We start from the raw sequence: 12221 nt of genomic DNA, 5'->3' as shown, positions 1-12221 counted from the left end.
ATTTCTTTAAAATTCAAAACTAACCATTGGGTTATTAGACCTGGATCCTGCGTACCAAAAAAAATTGATTAAATAGCAAGCCGAAAATTTGTTAATAGCTTAACGGTGCCTAGTTGGATAAACTTAGATGTACGGGAACACTGGAACGGTGGAAATTTTAATTGTGGAACAGTTTAATAATTTGAAACGTCAGATTACGAAAACGTCCCATGTATTTTGTCGGACATAATATCCAATTGATTTGTTACCCTTTCATTAAACTCTCATGCAAAAATCAGACTGCTATTACTAACCAACATGATTCCTGTCATTTGACATGTTCTTCATGTTCCACTCATTAAAATGCCCAGTTGATGATAAACACCAGTCTGATTTTTGCATGAGAGTTTAATGAAAGGGTAACAAATCAATTGGATGTTAATCAATCGGAAGTTCTATCCGACAAAATACATGGAACGGTTACGTAGTCTGTCGTTTCAAATTTTTAACCTGTTCCACAATTAAAACTTTCCCTGTTCCAGTGTTCCCATACATGAAAGTTTGTCTGACTAGACACCGTTAATCTATGAACAAATTTTCAGCTTGCTATTAATCAACTTTTTTTTGGTACGCGGGATCCAGGTCTATATGGTTTTACCTACATTTATCTACAATTTAAATTTCTTTCGGAGACAGGCTACAAATGTTGGGTTTAAATTTTTTAAAAATTAATGTATAAATATGCATTAATAGTATGGTATAACTTATAACTAGACCCAAACCCAGACATCCAAAGTGAAAGTTATCCTCCAACACCAAATTGTTCTATATGGTCCACATAATGTTAAGAAAAAAGTCACACACACCATTTTCAGCGTCGGGTTTGAGGGGGAGAGGGGGAAGAAATCGGTAAATTCGGAGATTTTTACGTTTTTCGTCAATATTTCTAAAACTATGCGGTTTCTAAAGGATTCTACATAAAATTTAAAACAAAAAGGTCCTATACATATTTGTTATAAAATCAACGGTTCCAGAGTTACGGAGGGTGAAAAGTGGAAGTTTTCGATACTTTTTATATTATTTGGGAAACTTATAATATTATTACTGATGAAAGAAATTTTCTTTAACAGGATTGTGTTTTGTAAATAAAATTTGCTATTTCAGTGGCATGTTAGTGATAAGCCCTCGAAGAAACGTCAACCTCACCACCCAAAATCATCATCAATTGCCCAAATTGGAAGTGTTGATTATATAACAATTATATATAGGACCTTTTTTGTTTTAAATTTTATATAGAACAATTTTGTATAGAACATTGTTTACGCTAAAGTATAGTTTTATATTGACGAAAAACGTAAAAAAAATACTAATTTACCGATTTCTCCCCAATCTCCCCTCCAACCCGGACGCTCAAAATGGTGTAACTTTTTACTGCACAATATGTGGACCATATAGAATAATTTGGTGTTAGAGGAAGACTCTTTCTTTGGATGTTTGGGTTAGGCCTTTTTTTTAGACCAGTTATACTATACTACCTCCGTAACTTTGGAACCGTTCATTTTAGAAGGATTATGCAATGGGCCTTTTTTATTTCAAATTGAATGTAGAACATTTTTGTATAAAAGGTTGCTCATGCTAAATCGCATAGTTTTAAAAATATTGACGAAAAACGTAAAAAACTACGAATTTACCGATTTCTCCCCCCTCTTCCCTTCAAACCCTACGCTCAAAATGGTGTGACTTTTTTCTGAACATTATGTGGACCATATAGAACAATTTGGTGTTGGATGATAACTTTCACTTTGGATGTCTGGTTTATGCCATTATTTGGATCAATTGTATCATACTATAAAACGCTATAAGCTTTCTTAATAATTATTATCCTAACTGGCGCGCTTATTGGGTTTTATTTGTCTGTCTGCGGTTTAAATATCATATCAGCCAATACATTTCTGTTTATTGAAATTTGTCAAAAAAAATTTTTTGGACCTTGTTGGGATTGGGGAATTTCCCCTACCCCTCCCCACCCATTACCCCCCCCCCCCGTTGATTCGCCTCTGAACAAATAAACACGTTGCGTAATATTCAAACTTTTCAAACTGTTTGAAGATGTTTGAAGATGTTTGAATTCAAGTCAAACCTAAAGATATCGAAATCAAGTCAAGTCAAACTTTTTTATACAAAAAGTTTGATTTTCAAGTCAAGTCAAGTTTGTTGAATAAAATCAAACTAGTTTGACTTGATGCATCTCTAGTACAGAGCCCAATTTGAAAAATATATTCATATGTGGAAATTACTCTGTAATTAAATACATACAATATTAAAAAAACGAGCCTGTACCGCCATTAAGAAGAACAAAAAAATACACTTTTTTCAAATAAACTTTTTTATCCGATGCCTAGATTTTGTGTCATTTTGGAACTACTAAAATGTTTTATTTTATTAGTAGTTCCACAATGACACAAAATCTAGGCATCTGATAAAAAAGTTTATTTGAAGAAAGTGTATTTTTTTGTTCTTCTTAATGGCGGTACAGGCTCGTTTTTTTAATATTGTATTTAATTACAGAGTAATTTCCACATATTAATATATTTTTCAAAGTGGGCTCTGTACCGCCATTCTTTATTATATTACAAATACGTGTGCCAAATATCTCGAAAAAATATTCAAAATTACAGCCGCAATATTGGAACGCGTTTTGGCTACCTGTTGATCGCTACTGTATAACCTTAATGATATCTATAGATACATTATATCTCAAGATATAAACACAAATTAAAACACTAACGATATTTAATAACAAAATATAGCCTCCAGACCACGTATCCTATTATGTTTACAAACAATTCGTAAAATTGATCGTCTGGGTGACGTCACGATGACAATATTTCATTTGTCAATGTCAAAGTTACCATACAACCTATGGTATAGGGACCTTGGTTGTAGACTTCTTTTTGATTACGGTCTATTTCTATCGAGGCTTTTACCATTCTGTAGTCGCTACCTGTTGAAAACTGGTTTAGAACTGTAACGTCTTTAAAGATTTGCTACTTGTCGGTGATTATGAGGCGCTCTATTCCCCCTATATTTCGAGTGATCTATCATGTATCTGTATTGCTTGCTCGGGACCCTATGTCCATTTCGGTCACTCGATTTTCGAGTTTGTAGAGGCTCTTCTTGACCGTTTTTTGAGATTGGTTAGTATTTTTGTGGCTTGCGCCTTTTGTTAGTGTTTTATTTTTTTTTGTGGCCGAAGCCGTTTTTTATATTTTCTGTAAATTTTTTGAGGGCTTTCTGAAACATACAAAATCAACATTAATGGATACACTGCGATGGCAAAGTTGAACGCGTTGTCTTCTTTTGTTAGAGCTACGATCATGTAGACTTTATTATATGTTTGTTAATATTTGCTCTTTGGGTTGTCTGCGCTTTCATCTATGGTACACATCATACCTTAGCATCCCTCGCAGGATCCAGTTTGGATGATTTTCTAGATTAGCGAATTTTGTTTTGGCTTTTCCCTCCATCATATCCAGTAACCTTATTTGTTTTAGGTCTCCGAATAGGAACTGTTAAGGACGTACCTACGGGCACATTTGCTTCTCAAGCTTCTCAAAGACAGTTATTGTGTACTGCTTGAATGTTCTTTGTTATGCTATGACTTTGTCCCCAAGCAAGAGATGCTTATAGAATAATTGGTATTTATTTGTACTGATGCTGTTTTTGGACAGGCATGGTTTAACATGTGGTGTGAATGTTAGACCTTGATTCCTTGTGACTCCTAGGTATTTAGCTTCGTTTTGCCACTCGATGGGTCTACCTTGCACTGTTAGCTTTTCTTCTGGGTTATCCCTTCTTAGAGTTGCACAAGTTTGACTTGAATGTTTGAACTTGACTTGAGTTTGACTTAATTTCAAGTCAAACTCAAGTCAATCCTTCCGACAAATAATTCAAGTCAAGTCAAACTGGTCAATCGTACAGGTTTGAAAATTCAAACTGTTTGTCAAACTAGTTTGAAAAAGTTTGAAAAATAATTTATTTCGTAGATACACTTTTTTGTTGAGATAGATATGTTAGTTGCCAATTAAGATAAGAAATTTAATAATACAATGAGTTCCATATAAAAGTAACTTGATATAGGAAGCGATTATAGTCAAAACAGGGTAATATATTTCTTAAAAGTGATTGTTGTATGCTTAGAATTGCTTGCAAGTCTCCTTTTATCGATAACTTCTTTATATTTTTGTGTTATTACTAGATTAAAACAAAGAATTCTTTGAATGGTTTTTTATCATACCAAGTGTAATTTAGTCTACTTTAACAAAAATTTATGAAGGAACAACAAAATATAATATTTTTAATAGAGTAGGTTTAACGCATTTTTTTGCAACTTTTCAATTTCGTTTTAAAGTATTAGTTCACTATGTGTCATTTTATAATACTGTTCTTTATTTTTACATATTTATGCGCTTTGCAATTTTCATTGTTTTGAAATTACCTGCCTTACGTCAAATACATCAGTATATTTATTTTTCTTAATTATTAATACTGCTTCGACTACAGATTGTTTCTCTTAATTTGTGCAGTGGGAATACCTTCAAAATCAGACTCAATTTGTTCTGGTACTTATTCTGAGCCGAAAAATATCCAGGTTCAGATAGTATCTCACAAAGCACACACTTCAAAACGAACGTAATAAACAAGCCAAGCATAGATGTCTAAATATGAACTCTTTCTGGTATCAACCGAGAAACGAAAAATACACATACGCAGCAGAAGAAAGAAATGCAAGAAGCATAATTGACTACATAGTATATCCTCGAGACGCAGAACTAACGATACAAAATATAAAAACAGAGAACGAAGCCGAACTCGGTACCCAACACAGACTAGTAACAGCAGAGATAAACATGAAACTAATGGAAATAATAGAGAGTCCTCAATATACAAGAATAGCAATACATAAGATGAAAAATATGGAAATGAGGAAGTTATACATACCAAAGAGAGACAGATAAAATACTGGAACAGCATGAAAACAATGAGGCAATATGGAATATGGAAGCGAGATGGAAAAAATTAAGAGACACGTTATGGAACACTGCAAAACAAGTATGTGAAATAAGAAAGAATGGCAAGAATAATAAAAGAACTGGATGGTGGAATAAGGAAATAAAGCAAGCAGTAAAAAAGAAGAAAGAAATGTGGAAGCGATACATAAACACAAATGAAGAGCAAAACCGAGACGAATACAGAAGACAGAGAAATATAGTGAAAGAACTAGTAAAAGATGCGAAGAAGAAAAGCTGGAAGGAATTCGGTGAAGAATTGAACAAAGATTTTGGGAATAACAATAAACAGTTTTAGAATAAAATAAGAAGCATGAAAGGAACAAAATGGAAACAAATAAGAGGAATTAGAAATTAGCGAAATGAATTGAAAACAAACATACAAGACATACTGACCATATGGAATAAGCACTATAACGAAAAATTCGAGGCAAGCAACCAACAAAATGAGGAGAGAGGACAGCAGGCAAGAGAAGAGGATAGGGACAATCGAGTAGACGAAATTCATATCAAAGATATTGAAGAAGGATTGGCAAGAATAAAGATTGGAAAAGCGGGAGGTGCCGATGACATAGATCCGGAGATGATGAAGTACGTGGGAAAACGTGTCAAGCTTTGGCTACTGGAAATAATGAGGGAAGCATGGAGAACAGAAAAGATACCGAAAAACTGGGAAGAAAATGTATTGATGCCAATACACAAGAAAGGAGATGAAGCGGAATGTGATAACTATAGGGCTATACGCTTATCATCAGTGGCATATAAAGTCTACACCGGGATAATAGAAAGGAAATTCAGAAAATAACTGGAAGGAAAACTAGAAGAAGAACAAGAGGCTTTTAGTAAGGAAAGAGGAACAACAGATAATATATACATACTGAGAAATATAATTGAAAGGAAAAATGAAATAGGAGAAGACTTATATATTACGTTTATAGATATTAAAGCTGCTTTTGATTCTATAAATAGAGAAGTAATACGGTCAGTAATGGAAGATCTGCCAATCCCGCAAAAGATAGTAAGCGTGGTAAAAAGTACATATTACAGAAACGTACTTGCTAAAGTACAAATAAACGGAAACAGATCGCCAATAATAAACCTAAGGAGAGGAATAAAATAAGAGGACAGTCTCAGCCTAGTTTTGTTTATATTAGTAATGAATAGAGTAATGAAGAGCGCTAAAAGAAGGTCAAGGCAATTACAGTCAACAATAGGGTACAGGAATTTAGTACCAGTGAGAATGGAGGGATTACTATATTACGCAGATGACTTAGTAATAATAGCAGACAATAAAGAGAAAATGCAAGAACTATTCGATATCTGGGTGGAGGAAATAGAAAATTTTAAAATAAAGGTAAATATAAAGAAAACGTAACCCAAAAGAAAGAGGAAGAAATAAACCAAATGATATTTAGGTGCAATAACGAAATAATAGAAACAGTCTCGACGTTTGAATGAATAACTTGGAGTAATAATATCTGAAGATGGAAAGATATATGTATCAAGAAATCTCATACATGTATACATAAATAAAACAATATTTGGAAAGGAAGAAATAGATAAAGAAATAAAACTGAAGGTATACAACGCAATCTCTGTACCAACTTTAATAAATATATGCAAGTGAGACATGGGTAAACAATGCAAAAATAGACACTACAATAAACGCAGCGGAGATGAAGCAGATTAGAAAAATAGCAGGAAAAACGAAATTGGACAGAATAAGAAAGGAAGATATTAGACAAAAACTGAAACAGGAATCGATAATAACCAAGATATAAAAAAAAGAAAATTAAAATGGTATGGACACATTAACAGAAGGGACCAAGGAAGACTACCAAAGCAGGTGATGGAATCAAAGAGATATGGTAAAAGAAGGAAAGGGAGGCCAAGGAAGAGATGGATCGATCAGATTATAGAAATTGGACAGGAAAAAGGAAAAACACATCAACAAATGAAAGAGTTAGCAAAGGACCACAAGAAATGGAAGATATGGATAGAGGATGAATAAAACCTCCGACGCCCCTGAGGTGCATATTGGAGTTTCGAGAAAGAAGAAGAAGATATTTAAACCACAGACAGACAAATTAAACCCAATAAACCCGCTATTTAGGATAATTAAGAAAACTTAATGCATCTATATTGATTTATTTAAAATTTAAACCCAAACATAACATTATTTTGTAGCCTGTAAAACCAATAACCCTATGGTCAGTTTTGAATTTTAGAAATACTTTTCTATTGTCGTGTTTTCTAGGAAACTGCAGGTTGATGCCAGATGTTTATTTCGATGAGATAAATGCCTCTGTTAATGAAAGAAAGTCATAAAAACTCAAAATGATTTTTATTTTGAATTGTCCATTGATAAACCAAATAGTATTTTTTGGCAACCATTAAGGGCATAGGCGTAACATCTCCTCTGTCAAAATATTCAATGTGTTTTAAATGTATTTATTTTTTTCGAATCCTGAGAAAACAAATAAATATTTTTGAACAATTTATTTTTTTATTTGTGCAAATTAAAATATGGGACGTTGTTACAAGAAATGTGTTACTGAAAAGCGAAGAAATAGACGGTTAGCTCAATTGAAGTAAGTACTTTTTTCTTTTTTACATAAATCAAATTAATTACTTTTGTATTTTTTAAATTAATTTTAAATTTATAGTGAAAATATGAGCTATAAAATCTATCGGTAAACCAAGAATTTTCGCATTAAATTTTATTCTCGTTTAAAGGAATAAACTATTTGTTGGGTTATTTAATTATTAGAATTGTACATGAGTAAAAACGAGTGACTCAGATTCCGAAGCGACAAACGAGTTACGCGAGGATAAAAATGAACAATTGTTATTTGTTAACCTTCTTCACAATTATTAAATTTTATTTGATAAAAGAATGACACCAAAAATTAAGAATCTTCTTCTTAGTTTGTAAATTTTTCTATGACACACATTCGTAAATGCTGCCATATTATATATATAACAGCGCTAACAGGCCTTATAGGCCTACGGCTTCTAAATTCTGGATAATATTTCTCCATTCTGTTCGGTCCTCTGCACTCTTTCTCCAGTCCTTCACCCCGATTTCTTCCAAATCCCTCTCTGCAGCCTCTAACCATCTCTTCCTTGGTCGACCTCGTCTCCTTTTTCCCAATGCTCTGTCATTCAATATTCGTTTGACGTTTCTAGTTTCTGGCATTCGAGTAATATGTCCCAGCCATCTAACTCTTTGGGCTCGTATTTTTGTCGTTATTTTTGGTCTCCCATACATCCTCATTACTTCTTCATTTGTTCGTCTCCTCCAGGTTTTCTCCGCTATCTGTATACCTCCAAAAATTTTTCTCAGGATCTTCCTTTCCCATATCTGTATCTTCTTCTCCTCTTGTTGATTCATTACCCACGTTTCGCTCGCATACAACACTGTGGGCCGTATTATCGTTTCATACATTCTGATTTTCGCGTTTATTGATACATTTTTTGCTTTTAATATCGTGTTTAAGGCACCCACAACTCGACTTCCCTTCAATAATCTTTTATCTATTTCTTTTTCTTCCCTTCCAGTACTGGTTACAGTCACTCCCAGGTATTCGAATTCTGCTACTTCCTTAAATTTATATTCATCTCCTTCTCCTTTCATTTTTATATAGTTATCCTCTTTATTTATATCTCCTTTCATTACCATGTATTGTGTTTTTCCTTGGTTGATTCTTAATCCATACCTTTTTGCTTCCGCTTCGAACTTTTGGAATATTTTTTGGAGATGTTCCTTTGTTCTTGTTAGGATGACTAGATCATCAGCGTAAGCTATAAACTGCTGTCTGTTGTTAAATATGGTACCGCTTGTATTAATTTTTATCCTTCTTACTATGTGTTCTAGTACCAAGTTAAATAAGTCTGTAGATAGAGGGTCACCCTGTTTCAGTCCTTTATTCACTGTGAATTGTTTTGAAAAATTTCCTTCCAGTGTTATCCTGTTTTTTGTATTGTTGAGCGTCATTCTCACTAATTTAACCAGCTTTCCTGAAATACCCAAGGATCTCATTGCTTCATATAGCATATCTCGGTCTACTGAGTCGTAAGCCTGTTTAAAGTCAATGAACAACATGTGTAGTCCCAAATTTTGTTCGTAGCTGTTGTTCTGTATTAGTTTTAATAAACATATTTGATCTGTTGTTGATCTTCCTGGTCTAAAACCTCCTTGGTATTCTCCAATGATCTTATTTACCTCCTTTTGCAATCTATTTCGGATGATTTTTGCAAGTATTTTATAGGCCACTTCTAATAGCGATATTCCTCTATAATTTTCGCAACTTGTTTCATCACCTTTTTTGTAGATTGGACAGATGAGTGCATTGTTCCATTGTTGCGGCATTTCCTCTTTTTGCCAGACTGTTAATATTAGTCGGAAAATTTTTTCTTGCAGCTTTTCTCCTCCTACTTTAAAAATCTCTGCCGGAATTCCGCTTTCTCCTGCGCTTTTGTTATTTTTTTGCTTCAATATTGCTTCTTTTACTTCTTGTAGTGTAGGTTCTTCTTCACGTTGTTGTTCTGTGTTATCCTGTTCATGTTGTTTTATTTCCTGGGGTTCTGCTTGTTTATTTTCATTTAATAGTTCTTCAAAATACTCCGCCCATCTGTTCAATTTTTCTGTTGTTTCTCCTAAAAGCACACCGTCTTTACCTCTACAATAACTTGTTTTACTCTTTGCAGTTCCTCGAGATTTTTTTACTTCTTGGTAGAAATTTCTTATTTCCTTGTTTACGTATGATTCTTCTATTGTTTTCAACTGTTTGTCAAGATGTTCTCTTTTCTTTTTTCTGCAGATTTGTTTTACTTCTCTTCTTGCCATTTTATATTTTTCTGTAGTATCCTGTGTATTATTTTTGTCTTTTTCTATTTTTGCTTTATTTCTACGTATCAATGCTATTTTACAATCCTCGTCAAACCAGTCTCTTCGTTTCTCTGCTTGTGCTTTTCCTAGACATAGTTCCGTTGCTTCTGTCATCGCTATCTGTATATTCCTCCATTCTTCATCAATATCTTCTGCGGTGGGGTAACGAAGTCTTTTATTTATCTCTGCCACAAATTTGTTTGCCGTTTTTTCTTCTTTAAGTAATTCTATCTTGTATGTTAATCTTTCTTTTGCTGTTCTTGGGTTTCTTGGCAGCTCTTGTTTAAGTTTGGCTATCGTTAGAATATGATCGCTATTGGTATCTGCCCCTCTGTAGCTTCTGGAATCGGTAATTGCTCTGATATGTTTACTTTGCCATATGCCATATGCTGCCATATTGTAACAAAAAAATACCTACGCCGAAGACGTCCACCCACCAACTTCACTTAAACTGAAGCAAAATACTACTAAACAAGCACATACTTCAAAAGCGTAGTACATTCTTCTATGTAGGCTGGTAAATAGAAGCAAATACTACGGAGAAAAGCAAATGCTTTTTAAGTGTAGTGAAATCTTCAAAAATGTAGTACGTACTTGAAGCATTAGCATTTACTACATTTTATGCCACCATGTAATTTATATCTAAACTAGTACCTATTCACTGTTATCGGAACAAACTCTTATAAAATAATACTTTTATTTAAACTTTAATGACTTGAAATACTTGGATTTTCCATAAATAATATATAAACAATAAATAACTTTTTATTAATTGTACGCCTTAAATCAATTATTATTTTTCAAATACACTATCAATGTCTATCAATACTATTTAATAAACAACTCTTTGATTGATTTTATTATCATCGTAAAAGCGTTAAAAAGCAGTAGCAGAATGAACTGCTATATCAAAATAGCGGGTCGGACACATCTCTACTTGTCACTGTCTTAAGTCTTGTCATAACATTATATTCGACTGAGTGCGTTGTATGACAAAGATAGCGAATGTTCGATTTCCACGGACATGGTGTCCATTTTTTTCGAATCCTGAAAAAACTAATAAATATTTTTAAAAAATTTAAACACAATATGAAAGACCAAATTATTATCGAGGGCCGAAAGTCCCTTAGAATATATAAGAAGTTTCTTTTGAATGAGATATTTGAAATTAAAAATCACACTACATTTTCTCTTAGTTTTTCACCCCTGTAACTTATTAAAATAAAAATTATAGAAGTTCTCAGGGACTTTCGGCCCTCGCTAATAACGTAATCTCTCATTCTGCGTTTAAATTTTTCAAAAATACTTAGTTTTCTCAGGATTCGAAAAAAATGAATCCCCATTTGAATAGCATTGCAGCCGAAAATACGTACCGATCCTCTTAATCATATTTCGTCACCATTTTTATATTTAGTTGTAATAGTTATTTCATCAGTGGTAAAAAAGACTTTGAAAAGTCCTAATAAAAAATTTTCATTTTTGACTTATACTCTTAATACATAGCACTCTAGAATATACAGTATGTCCCTGTAAGTTGTATATTTTTATTGTTAATTTTACGAAAAAAAGTTATTCTTCATAAAAAGCTCTGCATGGTCCAAAACCTAAGATCCAATCATTAGATATTCAATTTTATGAATATTATACGAGATATGTCAAAAAGTTTGAATTTCATTCAAGAGTAAAGTAGCTTTATTTTTCACAATATTGAAAATTGCTATTATGAAAAGTTGTTTGGAATTAAAAACTATATTCTAATATGCAATTACATCCTTGTAATTGAAAAAAAAAATTTTGAAAAATTATGGATAACATAACTTTAATTTCTGTTATTTCAATTCTGATAACTCTTTTATTATTAATTTTACGAAATAAAGTGATTCTTAATAAAAAGTTCTACATAGTCTAAAATCTAAAATACAACCATCTTATATCAAATTTTATCAATTTTATACGAGGTATGTCAAAAAAGATAAATTTAGATCAAAAGTAAAGTATCTTTATAGTTCAGAATATTCCAATTAGAAGAATATAATTACATACTGAAACATAGTTTTTAATTCTAAATAACTTTTCGTAATAACAATTTTCGATATTGTGAAAATAAAAATAAAGGTATTTTACTCTTGTGCGAAATTCATATTTTTGACATACCTCGTATAAAATTGATAAAATTTGACATAAGATGGCTGTGTTTTAGGTTTTAGACAATGCAGAACTTTTTATTAAGAATCACTTTTTATCGTAAAATTAATAATAAGAGCTATCAGAATTGAAATAAC

This window comes from Diabrotica virgifera, chromosome 9, assembly GCF_917563875.1.
Source record: "Diabrotica virgifera virgifera chromosome 9, PGI_DIABVI_V3a".
Taxonomy (NCBI): domain Eukaryota; kingdom Metazoa; phylum Arthropoda; class Insecta; order Coleoptera; family Chrysomelidae; genus Diabrotica; species Diabrotica virgifera.
Note: the sequence above shows the minus strand (reverse complement) of the source record.